Raw genomic sequence first — 16120 nt, 5'->3', positions numbered from 1 at the left:
GCATCCTTGAGGTCTGCGAAAGCACCCAATGACTCCTCACCCCACTGCAGGCGATTAGGGTTCATACGCCGAGTCATGTCTGTGAGAGCAGCTGCACGAGAGGAATAGTTAAGCACAAATTGTCGGTACCAGCCTGACATTCCAAGAAATTTTTTCAGCTGGGTCTTGGTCTGTGGACCTGGGCAAGACCGAATAGCTTCAAGCTTGTGGGGCTGGGGTTTAATAGCACCGTTGCCAATAATATAGCAAAGATATTTAGTCTGTTCTGGCAAACTGGCACTTCGAGGGGTTGACAGTCAGTCTGGCCTCCTGGAGATTTCCAAACACCGCCTTCAGGTGGTCCATGTGATCCTTCCATGTGTCACTGTGAATAACAATGTCATCCAAATATGTGGCAGTAAAAGCTGACAATCCAAACAATACCTGGTCCATTAATCTTTGGAAAGTAGCTTGGGCGCCATGCAGTCCAAAAGGCATGACCGTAAACTGGTACAAACCCCTTGGCGTGCTGAAAGCTGTTAAGTCACGGGACTGTCTTTTCAGTGGTACCTTCCAGTAACCTTTGCAGAGATCAATAGTGGTTAGAAATTTGGATTTACCTAACCCGTCGATAAGTTCATCAACACAAGGAACAGGGCAGGAATCAAACACAGATATTGAATTTAGTTATTGAAAGTCAATGCAGAATCTTATTGTGCCATCTTTCTTTGGGACTAAAATAATGGGGTTGCACCACTCACTCCTCGATACCTCAATAATGCCCAAGAACAGCATTAATTATACTTCCTTTTAATGACATCAGCAGGTGCTCAGAGGTTCTGTAGCTCATTCTTCGTCCTGCTGCAGATTTTTTTAGCAAAAACCTGCGTTCTATCATTTGAGTACAACCAGGAGTTTCTTTACAAATGTCTGGGACACAAAGGGCACTGACTTGGGTTTGCTGATCAGCAGTGAGGTGGATGAGGTCAGGAAGTGTAGTAGCGGGTATCGGAAAGTACTGTTCATCATATTCGTTCTCTTCCTTCACCTGCCTAATCAACAACACCTCTTTCCGCTCAGCCCTGGGAATCCATTCCTTTGAAAGGTTAATGTGCAAAGTTCTCTGTGGACGTGCCTCCCCCGGAGTTGCGATCTCATACGTGGTGGGCCCCATTTTCCATTTTATCACTTAAGGCCCTTGCCACTGCTAGCAATTTACTCTCTTGTTTGGGAAGCATTAGGACTTTCTGTCCGGGTGAAAAACTACTTTCCTTGGCAGATTTGTCATACCTGTTTTTTTGGTTACATTGGGCCTCCAACATATTCTGCTGAGCCAGTGCGGCCATTTTCTCAAGTTTTCTCAACAGATTAAAGATGGATATTTCAGAGAAAAGGAGATACTTTACCACAAGCAAGGGTCAGTCAAACAGCTAATGGTACCTAAGTCTGCTAGAGAAATAGTGCTCAAGCTGGGTCATGCTATACCCTGGGCAGGCCACTTGGGAAAATAGTTTTAATCAGATTAAGAGATATTTCTACTGGCCAGGTTTACGGGCTAATGTGGCGCAGTATTGCAAAAGCTGTCCTCAATGTCAACAAACTACACCCAGATATCCTTCTTAAGTTCCCCTCCAGCCATTGCTAATTATTGCCACTCCATTTGGGCGTTTGGGTATGGAGATTGTTGGGCCATGTAGAAAGGAGCAATAGGAAATCGCTTCATGCTGGTAATAACGGATTATGCTACCAGATATCCAGAAGTCTTTACCCTGAAAATTGTCAAGGCAAAGTCCATTGCTTTTTGTTTGGTGCAGTTCTTTGCAAGGGTTGGGTTTCCAAAGGAAATCCTCACCGACCAGGGGACGAATTTTCTGCCCAAGTTACTGAGAGATGTGTACAAACTGCTGGGTATTAAATTAATCAGGACTACTCCCTACCATCCTCAGACTGACGGACTGATGGAGAGGTTCAACCAAACTCTCAAACAAATGCTCAGGCAGTTCAATCAATGATACAGAATATGATTGGGACCAATGGTTACCATATTTGCTTTTTGCTTACACAGGAGGTCCCTCAGGCATCAACAGGTTTCTCTCCATTTTAACTTTACGGACATGAAGTAAGAGGTCCCCTTGTCCTGCTTCAAACTCACTGGGGAAAAGTCAAGAAGCAGCAGAGTTACAGAGTGTGATTGCCTGTCTCATGTCGTCCACCTCACCTCACCTCTGTAGCTTGCTCCTTTACAGACGCCTTACCACCTGTTGAGTTCAACCGTGCTGTTGACCAAGGGACACTGGCCCCCCTGTTGTCCTTAGTCGCCTTCCAGGCGGTTAAGCTCCATGGCTGCCTCTTTTGTCTAGTGGCGACAAACCCATCTGCTAGATCCGCTGTATCTGCAGCCATTGTCGGGTTCTCTTCCCTAAACCTGTAGCTCTGGGGAAAGCATCCTCCTCCATCCCCTTCTTTCCTTTTGGCTGAACCCATTTCCCATAAAGCTCTTTTAACCTGACGTATAGCTCCTTGGGCTCTCATCTGGTTCAACCTCAACGCTGCGAAACCTTTGTAAGTTTCTGGATTTATGGCATTATTTGGCAGAATAGCCCTTTTTACTTCCTCATATTCAAGAGAATCATCAACATCCATATGCACATAAGCACTTCTGGCTTCGCCTGTTAATAATGGAATAAGTCTAAAGGCCCTCTTCAGTTGGCCATCTACATGCGGCTGCTATCCTTTCAAAAGTGACAAGAAAGTGTTTAATATCATTAATGTCAGTCAACTGCTGAAGCCTTGGTTCCTGGTAAGTTCTCAAATGAACAGCAGTTGAACTATTATGAGCGACTCCCAAGTTTGTTTGATCAACGGTAAACTGCATCAGCCGCTGGGGAATCTGCCTTACCAGAATGTGGCTCAGCTGAGGGAGAGGTCCTGGCCTACTTCTAACTGAAGCAGATTAAATTGATGCTGCAATTCTTTAAACCGCTGCTCTTGTCGGGTCGTTTCCTCAGCCCATTGGGCATCTTGGCCCTGCTGTTGTCCAATGTGTGCACATAGAATATTCGCCAGGTCGGTAATTGTGGCCTCCCAAGGCTCGCCCACTTCTGACTACCTGGCTCCACCTGGTGTCTTTCACAATCATTTCATGCTCAATTTCTTCTCTCTTTTTTAGTAATTAGTACAGCCAGGGCTGGACTGGGACAAAAAAAGGGCCCTGGCATTTTTGCTTAGACCGGCCCACCACAATTGGTCGGACACAACCACCAACCAGTACACTATCCTTTCGGTCCCTGTAGATATGCATATCTATTGTTCCGTTCCCAAAAACCCATACAAAGCTGAGAACTACTGTAAGTGCCATGGACCAGTTTACAATTACAATACAAGTATAGGTTACTTTGTTTTAAAGGGATAGTTGAAATGTTAAAATGAAAATTGTGTCATCATTTACTCACCATCACGTTGTTCCAAACCTGTATGATTTTTTTTTTATTCTGCTAAGCACAAAGAAATATATTTTAAAGAATGTCTGTAATCAGACAGTTGATGGACCCCATTGACCTTAATAGTAGGAAAAAAATACTATGGAAGTCAATGGGGTCCATCAACTGTCTGACGCACAAAAAACTCCCGGTTGTTGTGAAATTGTGACGCATCAGACCAGTGTACGCGCGGGTGCTGGGTGAGAGCTGTCTGATCTGTTGAAATGAGTTGTGAGGCTGGTGCTGCAAAGAAAAAAATAGATTGTGCAAGCCTGGCCGCCGACCGCTAGCAACCCCCTCTGTCGACCGCTAGCACCCCCCCCCGTCAGCCCGCCAAAGTGTCCCTGATTTGGGGTTGGGAGAGTTGGCAACCCTATGTTTCTGCAACATGTCGTCTGTTGTGGCTTTATGCTCTATATATATATATATATATATATATATATATATTGTTATAGTTGTCGGGTACTCGTGTAGGTTATCTAAATCACTGTTAGATACAAACTCACGGAGACGAGGATGCGGCATGAACGACGTACTTTTACTGGCGGTAAATTCCATACACTGCAGTCAGACCCGAACCAACGATCACAGAACTCGTAGTGACAGTCAAACACAACCGAGCACCGAGTGTTCGATCCAACGTACCACATCCCTCTTTTCCGACTGAGAGGTGGTATACGTATCAGTTACCTCAACAGTTAACTCCTTGCTTGTCATTAACGCTATGGCATAAACATTAAACATGTCTTTTCTACTTGCATACTTCAAAGGTTAATAACGCATATTTCCAATTCGTTAAACATTACAAACCACTTTCCTGCTGAGGATTCTGGAGAACCATTCAAGCATTTAGAACATTAAACACTATTGAAACATTTCAGCCTGAACGTTCCTCATTCTCTTCTTTTTTTTTTTTTTTTTAACACATTTGAATGAGAAATCAGTCATTGAATCTGGCAGGGCGTCTGACCGCTCTGCCACTCCTTGTGTAGCATGTGGGTGGACTACTCGTCGTCACAGGAGGAGGGTTGTGTGGTGGCAGGTCATGTGGTGGTGAGTACACTGACGCAGGCGCTTGAGAGGGTTGTACCACTGAGTCCAACTGTTCATCGCGATCAGTGTCTATAAACAGACTCTGGTGTATCTTCCTCAGATGTCGCCGGTTCCTCCTTTGCGTTCTACCTGCCGGCGTCAGCACAGTGTAGAAGCGTGGTTCATCTTGTTGTCGGACGACAACAGCAGGCTCCCAGCCACGCTGTGTGTGCATGTGTACGGTGTCTCCTCAGGTCAACACTGGCAGGGGCTTTGCACGCTGATCGTAGTGTTCCTTTTGGCGGAACTGTAGGTTCTGCATTTTGCTGTGAAGATGCATTGGGACTGACTGTGTCAGCACAGCACTGGAACATGGAAGTGTGCTCCGTAGAACTCTTCCCATCAACATCTGTGCAGGTGACTCATTCAGTCCTGTCACCGGTGTGTTCCTCAGTGACAGCAACACTAGATGTGGGTCGGTGCCGGTCTGCCTTGCCTTCTTCAGCGCATGTTTTACAGTCTTTATGGCTCTCTCAGCCATTCCATTTGAAGAGGGAAAACCTGGGCTGGAGTGTGTGAGTTTGAATTCCCATGAAGCTGCAAATGACTTCATCTCATAACTCGCAAATGGGACATGATCACTCACTATCTCCCTAGGAATCCCGTGCCTGGCAAAAACAGACTTCATCTTCTGGATTACTGTGTAGGCTGTCTTATCAGGCAGGTTAAGCACTTCAGGATATTTGGTCAGGTAATCAACCAACAACAGATATGACTGACCATGCAGCTCGAAGATGTCGGCTCCGACCTTCATCCATGGCAGCTCTGGAATCTGATGTGGTATAAGCGGCTCAGCCTGATGTTTGGGCTGTAGCTGCTGGCACTGCATGCACTTCTCCACCATTGCCTCGATGTCTCGTGCCATGCCAGGCCAGTAGAGGGATTTTCTTGCTTTGGCTTTTGTGCGCTGCACTCCTTGGTGAGCAAAGATGCAGCTTCTCCAGAATTATACTCCTGAAGCTCTGGGGTGTGATGATTTTGTCTCTGACCATGACAATGTCATTCTCAATGCTTATATCGTCCTTGACAGACCAGTAGCAGTGTAGTTTCCTGTCCACACTTCTTTTTCGTGGGCCAGCCTTTCCTGTGTTTCTCACACACCGCTTGTAATACGCTATCTGCTGCCGTTGCCTTTTTCAGTTGGTTGAGTGTTTCCTCGCTTAAGGAATCAGTGGCTTCCAAGGTATACACAACTCTCTCATCACTGGGGTTCTTGTTAACGTTTTCACCTTCTCTGCATGCCGTGGCACGTGAGAGTGTGTCGGCGATGTGCATGTGCTTTCCTGGTGTGTATGTTACGTGCAGATCATACCTCTGCAGTTGTAAAAGCATTCCTTGCAGCCACGCAGGTGCTTTGCTCAGTGGCTTGCGCACGATAACCTCCAGGGGCTTGTGATCGGAGTGCACAGTTACTTGCCTTCCGTAGACATACTGGTGGAATCTATTAGTGGCAAACACTATGGCCAGCAACTCTATCTCTATCTGCGCGTACCTCTTTTCTGTGTCGGTGAGCGCTCGTGAGGCATAGCACACTGGGTGGCCATCCTGCAGCAGACAAGCTCCCAGTCCGTCTTTTGAGGAATTAGCTTGTAGAGTCAGCGGCTGCTTGTTATCGTAGTACCTCAGCACTGGGGCTTGTGTGAGGATGGACTTCAGTGTCTGTAGTGCTGAGCTGTGGTGTGGGGACCACTGCCAAACTACATCCTTCTTAAGCAGCTGTCTGAGGGGTGCTGTGAGTGAGGCTTCATTCGGTATATACTGTGCCAGGAATTTTGTCATTCCCAGCAGCCGTTGGAGACTTTGTTTGTCTTCTGGGGTTGGCATATCAACAATTGCTTTGATCTTTGTTACATTTTTGATCGGGCAACAAATGTTTAAAATTGTTGGCTTCTTTCAGAGTTTTTCAGTCAGGATGGCCGAGCGGTCTAAGGCGCTGCGTTTAGGCCGCAGTCTCCTCTGGAGGCGTGGGTTCAAATCCCACTTCTGACAATGACTGATGTTGTTCACTGGCTCAGTCACATTTACCGTATTTCTACATGAAGTGAAAAGCAGCAATGCATTTTGTGTAAAGAAGTTGAGACACCATATTCCAGGTGAGATGTGTTATCTAAGGACAAAAGAAACATTTAGTAATTGTTGCTACTTTTATTACATTTTAATCAGGATGGCTCACCGTCTAAGGCCCTGTGTTTAGGCCGCAGTCTCTTCTGAAGACATGGGTTCAAATCCCAATTCTCACAATGACTGATGTTTCCCACTTGGTCAGGCACATTCACTGTATTTCTACAAGAAATAAAAAGCAGAAACGCATTTAATCTAAAAAAGTTAAGACATTATATACAATGTTTAATTTGTAATATAAGGACCAAACAAATGTTTGAAATTGTTGCTTTTTTTGAGTGTTTTTCAGTCAGGATGGCCGAGCGGTCTAAGGCGCTGCGTTTAGGCCGCAGTCTCCTCTGTAGGCGTGGGTTCAAATCCCACTTCTGACAATGACTGATGTTGTTCACTGGCTCAGTCACATTTACCGTATTTCTACATGAAGTGAAAAGCAGCAATGCATTTTGTGTAAAGAAGTTGAGACACCATATTCCAGGTGAGATGTATTATCTAAGGACAAAAGAAACATTTAGTAATTGTTGCTACTTTTATTACATTTTAATCAGGATGGCTCACCGTCTAAGGCCCTGTGTTTAGGCCGCAGTCTCTTCTGAAGACATGGGTTCAAATCCCAATTCTCACAATGACTGATGTTTCCCACTTGGTCAGGCACATTCACTGTATTTCTACAAGAAATAAAAAGCAGAAACGCATTTAATCTAAAAAAGTTAAGACATTATATACAATGTTTAATTTGTAATATAAGGACCAAACAAATGTTTGAAATTGTTGCTTTTTTTGAGTGTTTTTCAGTCAGGATGGCCGAGCGGTCTAAGGCGCTGCGTTTAGGCCGCAGTCTCCTCTGTAGGCGTGGGTTCAAATCCCACTTCTGACAATGACTGATGTTGTTCACTGGCTCAGTCACATTTACCGTATTTCTACATGAAGTGAAAAGCAGCAATGCATTTTGTGTAAAGAAGTTGAGACACCATATTCCAGGTGAGATGTGTTATCTAAGGACAAATGAAACATTTAGTAATTGTTGCTACTTTTATTACATTTTAATCAGGATGGCTTTGCCGTCTAAGGCGCTGCGTTTAGGCCGCAGTCTCCTCTGGAGGCGTGGGTTCAAATCCCACTTCTGACAATGACTGATGTTTCCCACTTGGTCAGGCACATTCACTGTATTTCTACATTAAATAAAAAGTAGCAAGGCATTTGATGTAAAAAGGTTGAGACACAATATTCCATGTTACATTTTTGATCGGGCAACCAGACAAATGTTTAAAATTGTTGGCTTCTTTCAGAGTTTTTCAGTCAGGATGGCCGAGCGGTCTAAGGCGCTGCGTTTAGGTCGCAGTCTCCTCTGGAGGCGTGGGTTCAAATCCCACTTCTGACAATGACTGATGTTGTTCACTGGCTCAGTCACATTTACCGTATTTCTACATGAAGTGAAAAGCAGCAATGCATTTTGTGTAAAGAAGTTGAGACACCATATTCCAGGTGAGATGTGTTATCTAAGGACAAATGAAACATTTAGTAATTGTTGCTACTTTTTTTACATTTTAATCAGGATGGCTTTGCCTTCTAAGGCGCTGCGTTTAGGCCGCAGTCTCCTCTGGAGGCGTGGGTTCAAATCCCACTTCTGACAATGACTGATGTTGTTCACTGGCTCAGTCACATTTACCGTATTTCTACATGAAGTGAAAAGCAGCAATGCATTTTGTGTAAAGAAGTTGAGACACCATATTCCAGGTGAGATGTGTTATCTAAGGACAAATGAAACATTTAGTAATTGTTGCTACTTTTTTTACATTTTAATCAGGATGGCTTTGCCTTCTAAGGCGCTGCGTTTAGGCCGCAGTCTCCTCTGGAGGCGTGGGTTCAAATCCCACTTCTGACAATGACTGATGTTGTTCACTGGCTCAGTCACATTTACCGTATTTCTACATGAAGTGAAAAGCAGCAATGCATTTTGTGTAAAGAAGTTGAGACACCATATTCCAGGTGAGATGTGTTATCTAAGGACAAAAGAAACATTTAGTAATTGTTGCTACTTTTATTACATTTTAATCAGGATGGCTCACCGTCTAAGGCCCTGTGTTTAGGCCGCAGTCTCCTCTGAAGACATGGGTTTGAATCCCACTTCTCACAATGACTGATGTTTCCCACTTGGTCAGGCACATTCACTGTATTTCTACATTAAATAAAAAGTAGCAAGGCATTTCATGTAAAAAGGTTGAGACACAATATTCCATGTTACATTTTTGATCGGGCAACCAGACAAATGTTTAAAATTGATGGCTTCTTTCAGAGTTTTTCAGTCAGGATGGCCGAGCGGTCTAAAGCGCTGCGTTTAGGCCGCAGTCTCCTCTGGAGGCGTGGGTTCAAATCCCACTTCTGACAATGACTGATGTTGTTCACTGGCTCAGTCACATTTACTGTATTTCTACATGAAGTGAAAAGCACCAATGCATTTTGTGTAAAGAAGTTGAGACACCATATTCCAGGTGAGATGTGTTATCTAAGGACAAAAGAAACATTTAGTAATTGTTGCTACTTTTATTACATTTTAATCAGGATGGCCTTGCCGTCTAAGGCCCTGTGTTTAGGCCGCAGTCTCCTCTGAAGACATCGGTTCAAATCCCAATTCTCACAATGACTGATGTTTCCCACTTGGTCAGGCACATTCACTGTATTTCTACAAGAAATAAAAAGCAGAAACGCATTTAATCTAAAAAAGTTAAGACATTATATACAATGTTAAATTTGTGATATAAGTACCAAACAAATGTTTGAAATTGTTGCTTTTTTTGAGTGTTTTTCAGTCAGGATGGCAGAGCGGTCTAAGGCGCTGCGTTTAGGCCGCAGTCTCCTCTGGAGGCGTGGGTTCAAATCCCACTTCTGACAATGACTGATGTTGTTCACTGGCTCAGTCACATTTACCGTATTTCTACATGAAGTGAAAAGCAGCAATGCATTTTGTGTAAAGAAGTTGAGACACCATATTCCAGGTGAGATGTGTTATCTAAGGACAAATGAAACATTTAGTAATTGTTGCTACTTTTTTTACATTTTAATCAGGATGGCTTTGCCGTCTAAGGTGCTGCGTTTAGGCCGCAGTCTCCTCTGGAGGTGTGGGTTCAAATCCCACTTCTTACAATGACTGATGTTTCCCACTTGGTCAGGCACATTCACTGTATTTCTACATTAAATAAAAAGTAGCAAGGCATTTCATGTAAAAAGGTTGAGACACAATATTCCATGTTACATTTTTGATCGGGCAACCAGACAAATGTTTAAAATTGTTGGCTTCTTTCAGAGTTTTTCAGTCAGGATGGCCGAGCGGTCTAAGGCGCTGCGTTTAGGCCGCAGTCTCCTCTGGAGGCGTGGGTTCAAATCCCACTTCTGACAATGACTGATGTTTCCCACCTGGTCAGACAAATTCACTGTATTTCTACATTAAATAAAAAGTAGCAAGGCATTTCATGTAAAAAGGTTGAGACACAATATTCCATGTTACATTTTTGATCGGGCAACAAATGTTTAAAATTGTTGGCTTCTTTTAGAGTTTTTCAGTCAGGATGGCCGAGCGGTCTAAGGCGCTGCGTTTAGGCCGCAGTCTCCTCTAGAGGCGTGGGTTCAAATCCTACTTTTGACAATGACAGATGTTGTTCACTGGCTCAGTCACATTTACTGTATTTATACATCAAGTGAAAAGCAGTAATGCATTTTGTGTAAAGAAGTTGAGACACCATATTCCAGGTGAGATATGTTATCTAAGGACAAAAGAAACATTTAGTAATTGTTGCTACTTTTATTACATTTTAATCAGGATGGCCTTGCCGTCTAAGTTCCTGTGTTTAGGCCGCAGTCTCCTCTGAAGACATGGGTTCAAATCCCACTTCTCACAATGACTGATGTTTCCCACTTGGTCAGGCACATTCACTGTATTTCTACATTAAATAAAAAGTAGCAAGGCATTTCATGTAAAAAGGTTGAGACACAATATTCCATGTTACATTTTTGATCGGGCAACAAATGTTTAAAATTGTTGGCTTCTTTTAGAGTTTTTCAGTCAGGATGGCCGAGCGGTCTAAGGCGCTGCGTTTAGGCCGCAGTCTCCTCTAGAGGCGTGGGTTCAAATCCTACTTCTCACAATGACTGATGTTTCCCACTTGGTCAGGCACATTCACTGTATTTCTACAAGAAATAAAAAGCAGAAACGCATTTAATCTAAAAAAGTTAAGACATTATATACAATGTTAAATTTGTGATATAAGGACCAAACAAATGTTTGAAATTGTTGCTTTTTTTGAGTGTTTTTCAGTCAGGATGGCCTTGCCGTCTAGGGCCCTGTGTTTAGGCCGCAGTCTCCTCTGAAGACATGGGTTCAAATCCCACTTCTCACAATGACTGATGTTTCCCACTTGGTAAGGCACATTCACTGTATTTCTACATTAAATAAAAAGTAGCAAGGCATTTCATGTAAAAAGGTTGAGACACAATATTCCATGTTACATTTTTGATCGGGCAACCAGACAAATGTTTAAAATTGATGGCTTCTTTCAGAGTTTTTCCGTCAGGATGGCCGAGCGGTCTAAGGCGCTGCGTTTAGGCCGCAGTCTCCTCTAGAGGCGTGGGTTCAAATCCTACTTTTGACAATGACAGATGTTGTTCACTGGCTCAGTCACATTTACCGTATTTCTACATGAAGTGAAAAGCAGCAATGCATTTTGTGTAAAGAAGTTGAGACACCATATTCCAGGTGAGATGTGTTATCTAAGGACAAATGAAACATTTAGTAATTGTTGCTACTTTTTTTACATTTTAATCAGGATGGCTTTGCCGTCTAAGGCGCTGCGTTTAGGCCGCAGTCTCCTCTGGAGGCGTGGGTTCAAATACCACTTCTGACAATGACTGATGTTTCCCACCTGGTCAGACAAATTCACTGTATTTCTACATTAAATAAAAAGTAGCAAGGCATTTCATGTAAAAAGGTTGAGACACAATATTCCATGTTACATTTTTGATCGGGCAACAAATGTTTAAAATTGTTGGCTTCTTTTAAAGTTTTTCAGTCAGGATGGCCGAGCGGTCTAAGGCGCTGCGTTTAGGCCGCAGTCTCCTCTGGAGGCGTGGGTTCAAATCCCACTTCTGACAATGACTGATGTTGTTCACTGGCTCAGGCACATTCACTGTATTTCTACATTAAATAAAAAGTAGCAAGGCATTTCATGTAAAAAGGTTGAGACACAATATTCCATGTTACATTTTTGATCATGCAACAAATGTTTAAAATTGTTGGCTTCTTTTAAAGTTTTTCAGTCAGGATGGCCGAGCGGTCTAAGGTGCTGCGTTTAGGCCGCAGTCTCCTCTGGAGGCGTGGGTTCAAATCCCACTTCTGACAATGACTGATGTTGTTCACTGGCTCAGTCACATTTACCGTATTTCTACATGAAGTGAAAAGCAGCAATGCATTTTGTGTAAAGAAGTTGAGACACCATATTCCAGGTGAGATGTGTTATCTAAGGACAAATGAAACATTTAGTAATTGTTGCTACTTTTTTTACATTTTAATCAGGATGGCTTTGCCGTCTAAGGCGCTGCGTTTAGGCCGCAGTCTCCTCTGGAGGCGTGGGTTCAAATACCACTTCTGACAATGACTGATGTTTCCCACCTGGTCAGACAAATTCACTGTATTTCTACATTAAATAAAAAGTAGCAAGGCATTTCATGTAAAAAGGTTGAGACACAATATTCCATGTTACATTTTTGATCGGGCAACAAATGTTTAAAATTGTTGGCTTCTTTTAAAGTTTTTCAGTCAGGATGGCCGAGCGGTCTAAGGCGCTGCGTTTAGGCCGCAGTCTCCTCTAGAGGCGTGGGTTCAAATCCCACTTCTGACAATGACTGATGTTGTTCACTGGCTCAGTCACATTTACCGTATTTCTACATGAAGTGAAAAGCAGCAATGCATTTTGTGTAAAGAAGTTGAGACACCATATTCCAGGTGAGATGTGTTATCTAAGGACAAATGAAACATTTAGTAATTGTTGCTACTTTTAATACATTTTAATCAGGATGGCCTTGCCGTCTAAGGCCCTGTGTTTAGGCCGCAGTCTCCTCTGAAGACATGGGTTCAAATCCCACTTCTCACAATGACTGATGTTTCCCACTTGGTCAGGCACATTCACTGTATTTCTACATTAAATAAAAAGTAGCAAGGCATTTCATGTAAAAAGGTTGAGACACAATATTCCATGTTACATTTTTGATCATGCAACAAATGTTTAAAAATGTTGGCTTCTTTTAGAGTTTTTCAGTCAGGATGGCCGAGCGGTCTAAGGCGCTGCGTTTAGGCCGCAGTCTCCTCTGGAGGCGTGGGTTCAAATCCTACTTCTCACAATGACTGATGTTTCCCACTTGGTCAGGCACATTCACTGTATTTCTACAAGAAATAAAAAGCAGAAACGCATTTAATCTAAAAAAGTTAAGACATTATATACAATGTTAAATTTGTGATATAAGGACCAAACAAATGTTTGAAATTGTTGCTTTTTTTGAGTGTTTTTCAGTCAGGATGGCCTTGCCGTCTAGGGCCCTGTGTTTAGGCCGCAGTCTCCTCTGAAGACATGGGTTCAAATCCCACTTCTCACAATGACTGATGTTTCCCACTTGGTCAGACACATTCACTGTATTTCTACATTAAATAAAAAGTAGCAAGGCATTTCATGTAAAAAGGTTGAGACACAATATTCCATGTTACATTTTTGATCGGGCAACCAGACAAATGTTTGAAATTGATGGCTTCTTTCAGAGTTTTTCCGTCAGGATGGCCGAGCGGTCTAAGGCGCTGCGTTTAGGCCGCAGTCTCCTCTGGAGGCGTGGGTTCAAATCCCACTTCTGACAATGACTGATGTTGTTCACTGGCTCAGTCACATTTACCGTATTTCTACATGAAGTGAAAAGCAGCAATGCATTTTGTGTAAAGAAGTTGAGACACCATATTCCAGGTGAGATGTGTTATCTAAGGACAAATGAAACATTTAGTAATTGTTGCTACTTTTTTTACATTTTAATCAGGATGGCTTTGCCGTCTAAGGCGCTGCGTTTAGGCCGCAGTCTCCTCTGGAGGCGTGGGTTCAAATCCCACTTCTGACAATGACTGATGTTTCCCACCTGGTCAGACAAATTCACTGTATTTCTACATTAAATAAAAAGTAGCAAGGCATTTCATGTAAAAAGGTTGAGACACAATATTCCATGTTACATTTTTGATCGGGCAACAAATGTTTAAAATTGTTGGCTTCTTTTAAAGTTTTTCAGTCAGGATGGCCGAGCGGTCTAAGGCGCTGCGTTTAGGCCGCAGTCTCCTCTAGAGGCGTGGGTTCAAATCCTACTTTTGACAATGACAGATGTTGTTCACTGGCTCAGTCACATTTACCGTATTTCTACATGAAGTGAAAAGCAGCAATGCATTTTGTGTAAAGAAGTTGAGACACCATATTCCAGGTGAGATGTGTTATCTAAGGACAAAAGAAACATTTAGTAATTGTTGCTACTTTTATTACATTTTAATCAGGATGGCCTTGCCGTCTAGGGCCCTGTGTTTAGGCCGCAGTCTCCTCTGAAGACATGGGTTCAAATCCCACTTCTCACAATGACTGATGTTTCCCACTTGGTGAGGCACATTCACTGTATTTCTACATTAAATAAAAAGTAGCAAGGCATTTCATGTAAAAAGGTTGAGACACAATATTCCATGTTACATTTTTGATCGGGCAACCAGACAAATGTTTAAAATTGATGGCTTCTTTCAGAGTTTTTCAGTCAGGATGGCCGAGCGGTCTAAGGTGCTGCGTTTAGGCCGCAGTCTCCTCTGGAGGCGTGGGTTCAAATCCCACTTCTGACAATGACTGATGTTGTTCACTGGCTCAGTCACATTTACCGTATTTCTACATGAAGTGAAAAGCAGCAATGCATTTTGTGTAAAGAAGTTGAGACACCATATTCCAGGTGAGATGTGTTATCTAAGGACAAAAGAAACATTTAGTAATTGTTGCTACTTTTATTACATTTTAATCAGGATGGCTCACCGTCTAAGGCCCTGTGTTTAGGCCGCAGTCTCCTCTGAAGACATGGGTTCAAATCCCACTTCTCACAATGACTGATGTTTCCCACTTGGTCAGGCACATTCACTGTATTTCTACAATAAATAAAAAGTAGCAAGGCATTTCATGTAAAAAGGTTGAGACACAATATTCCATGTTACATTTTTGATCGGGCAACCAGACAAATGTTTAAAATTGATGGCTTCTTTCAGAGTTTTTCAGTCAGGATGGCCGAGCGGTCTAAGGCGCTGCGTTTAGGCCGCAGTCTCCTCTGGAGGCGTGGGTTCAAATCCCACTTCTGACAATGACTGATGTTGTTCACTGGCTCAGTCACATTTACCGTATTTCTACATGAAGTGAAAAGCAGCAATGCATTTTGTGTAAAGAAGTTGAGACACCATATTCCAGGTGAGATGTGTTATCTAAGGACAAAAGAAACATTTAGTAATTGTTGCTACTTTTATTACATTTTAATCAGGATGGCTCACCGTCTAAGGCCCTGTGTTTAGGCCGCAGTCTCCTCTGAAGACATGGGTTCAAATCCCACTTCTCACAATGACTGATGTTTCCCACTTGGTCAGGCACATTCACTGTATTTCTACAAGAAATAAAAAGCAGAAACGCATTTAATCTAAAAAAGTTAAGACATTATATACAATGTTAAATTTGTGATATAAGTACCAAACAAATGTTTGAAATTGTTGCTTTTTTTGAGTGTTTTTCAGTCAGGATGGCAGAGCGGTCTAAGGCGCTGCGTTTAGGCCGCAGTCTCCTCTGGAGGCGTGGGTTCAAATCCCACTTCTGACAATGACTGATGTTGTTCACTGGCTCAGTCACATTTACCGTATTTCTACATGAAGTGAAAAGCAGCAATGCATTTTGTGTAAAGAAGTTGAGACACCATATTCCAGGTGAGATGTGTTATCTAAGGACAAAAGAAACATTTAGTAATTGTTGCTACTTTTATTACATTTTAATCAGGATGGCTCACCGTCTAAGGCCCTGTGTTTAGGCCGCAGTCTCCTCTGAAGACATGGGTTCAAATCCCACTTCTCACAATGACTGATGTTTCCCACTTGGTCAGGCACATTCACTGTATTTCTACAATAAATAAAAAGTAGCAAGGCATTTCATGTAAAAAGGTTGAGACACAATATTCCATGTTACATTTTTGATCGGGCAACCAGACAAATGTTTAAAATTGATGGCTTCTTTCAGAGTTTTTCAGTCAGGATGGCCGAGCGGTCTAAGGCGCTGCGTTTAGGCCGCAGTCTCCTCTGGAGGCGTGGGTTCAAATCCCACTTCTGACAATGACTGATGTTGTTCACTGGCTCAGTCACATTTACCGTATTTCTA

The 16120-nt window shown here is 42.8% G+C and overlaps 15 non-coding genes across 15 annotated transcripts; all 15 read left to right on the top strand.

The window, feature by feature from the left end:
* The first annotated feature begins 6456 nt into the window (after window positions 1–6456).
* On the top strand, window positions 6457–6539 carry trnal-uag (transfer RNA leucine (anticodon UAG)). Its single transcript has one exon. It is a non-coding gene; the product is annotated as a tRNA-Leu (tRNA).
* Window positions 6540–6959: 420 nt separating this feature from the next.
* On the top strand, window positions 6960–7042 carry trnal-uag (transfer RNA leucine (anticodon UAG)). The gene has a single exon. It is a non-coding gene; the product is annotated as a tRNA-Leu (tRNA).
* A 420-nt stretch (window positions 7043–7462) lies between these two features.
* On the top strand, window positions 7463–7545 carry trnal-uag (transfer RNA leucine (anticodon UAG)). The gene has a single exon. It is a non-coding gene; the product is annotated as a tRNA-Leu (tRNA).
* A 421-nt stretch (window positions 7546–7966) lies between these two features.
* On the top strand, window positions 7967–8049 carry trnal-uag (transfer RNA leucine (anticodon UAG)). Its single transcript has one exon. It is a non-coding gene; the product is annotated as a tRNA-Leu (tRNA).
* Window positions 8050–8973: 924 nt separating this feature from the next.
* trnal-uag (transfer RNA leucine (anticodon UAG)) lies at window positions 8974–9056 on the top strand. The gene has a single exon. It is a non-coding gene; the product is annotated as a tRNA-Leu (tRNA).
* Window positions 9057–9477: 421 nt separating this feature from the next.
* On the top strand, window positions 9478–9560 carry trnal-uag (transfer RNA leucine (anticodon UAG)). Its single transcript has one exon. It is a non-coding gene; the product is annotated as a tRNA-Leu (tRNA).
* Window positions 9561–9981: 421 nt separating this feature from the next.
* On the top strand, window positions 9982–10064 carry trnal-uag (transfer RNA leucine (anticodon UAG)). Its single transcript has one exon. It is a non-coding gene; the product is annotated as a tRNA-Leu (tRNA).
* Window positions 10065–11730: 1666 nt separating this feature from the next.
* trnal-uag (transfer RNA leucine (anticodon UAG)) lies at window positions 11731–11813 on the top strand. The gene has a single exon. It is a non-coding gene; the product is annotated as a tRNA-Leu (tRNA).
* A 164-nt stretch (window positions 11814–11977) lies between these two features.
* Window positions 11978–12060, top strand: trnal-uag (transfer RNA leucine (anticodon UAG)). Its single transcript has one exon. It is a non-coding gene; the product is annotated as a tRNA-Leu (tRNA).
* A 416-nt stretch (window positions 12061–12476) lies between these two features.
* On the top strand, window positions 12477–12559 carry trnal-uag (transfer RNA leucine (anticodon UAG)). The gene has a single exon. It is a non-coding gene; the product is annotated as a tRNA-Leu (tRNA).
* Window positions 12560–13479: 920 nt separating this feature from the next.
* trnal-uag (transfer RNA leucine (anticodon UAG)) lies at window positions 13480–13562 on the top strand. The gene has a single exon. It is a non-coding gene; the product is annotated as a tRNA-Leu (tRNA).
* A 920-nt stretch (window positions 13563–14482) lies between these two features.
* Window positions 14483–14565, top strand: trnal-uag (transfer RNA leucine (anticodon UAG)). Its single transcript has one exon. It is a non-coding gene; the product is annotated as a tRNA-Leu (tRNA).
* Window positions 14566–14985: 420 nt separating this feature from the next.
* trnal-uag (transfer RNA leucine (anticodon UAG)) lies at window positions 14986–15068 on the top strand. Its single transcript has one exon. It is a non-coding gene; the product is annotated as a tRNA-Leu (tRNA).
* Window positions 15069–15488: 420 nt separating this feature from the next.
* trnal-uag (transfer RNA leucine (anticodon UAG)) lies at window positions 15489–15571 on the top strand. The gene has a single exon. It is a non-coding gene; the product is annotated as a tRNA-Leu (tRNA).
* Window positions 15572–15991: 420 nt separating this feature from the next.
* On the top strand, window positions 15992–16074 carry trnal-uag (transfer RNA leucine (anticodon UAG)). The gene has a single exon. It is a non-coding gene; the product is annotated as a tRNA-Leu (tRNA).
* The last annotated feature ends 46 nt before the right edge of the window (window positions 16075–16120 follow it).

This window comes from Pungitius pungitius, chromosome 15 (genome assembly GCF_949316345.1).
Source record: "Pungitius pungitius chromosome 15, fPunPun2.1, whole genome shotgun sequence".
Taxonomy (NCBI): Eukaryota; Metazoa; Chordata; class Actinopteri; order Perciformes; family Gasterosteidae; genus Pungitius; species Pungitius pungitius.
This window is presented reverse-complemented; position numbering and strand designations above follow the sequence as displayed.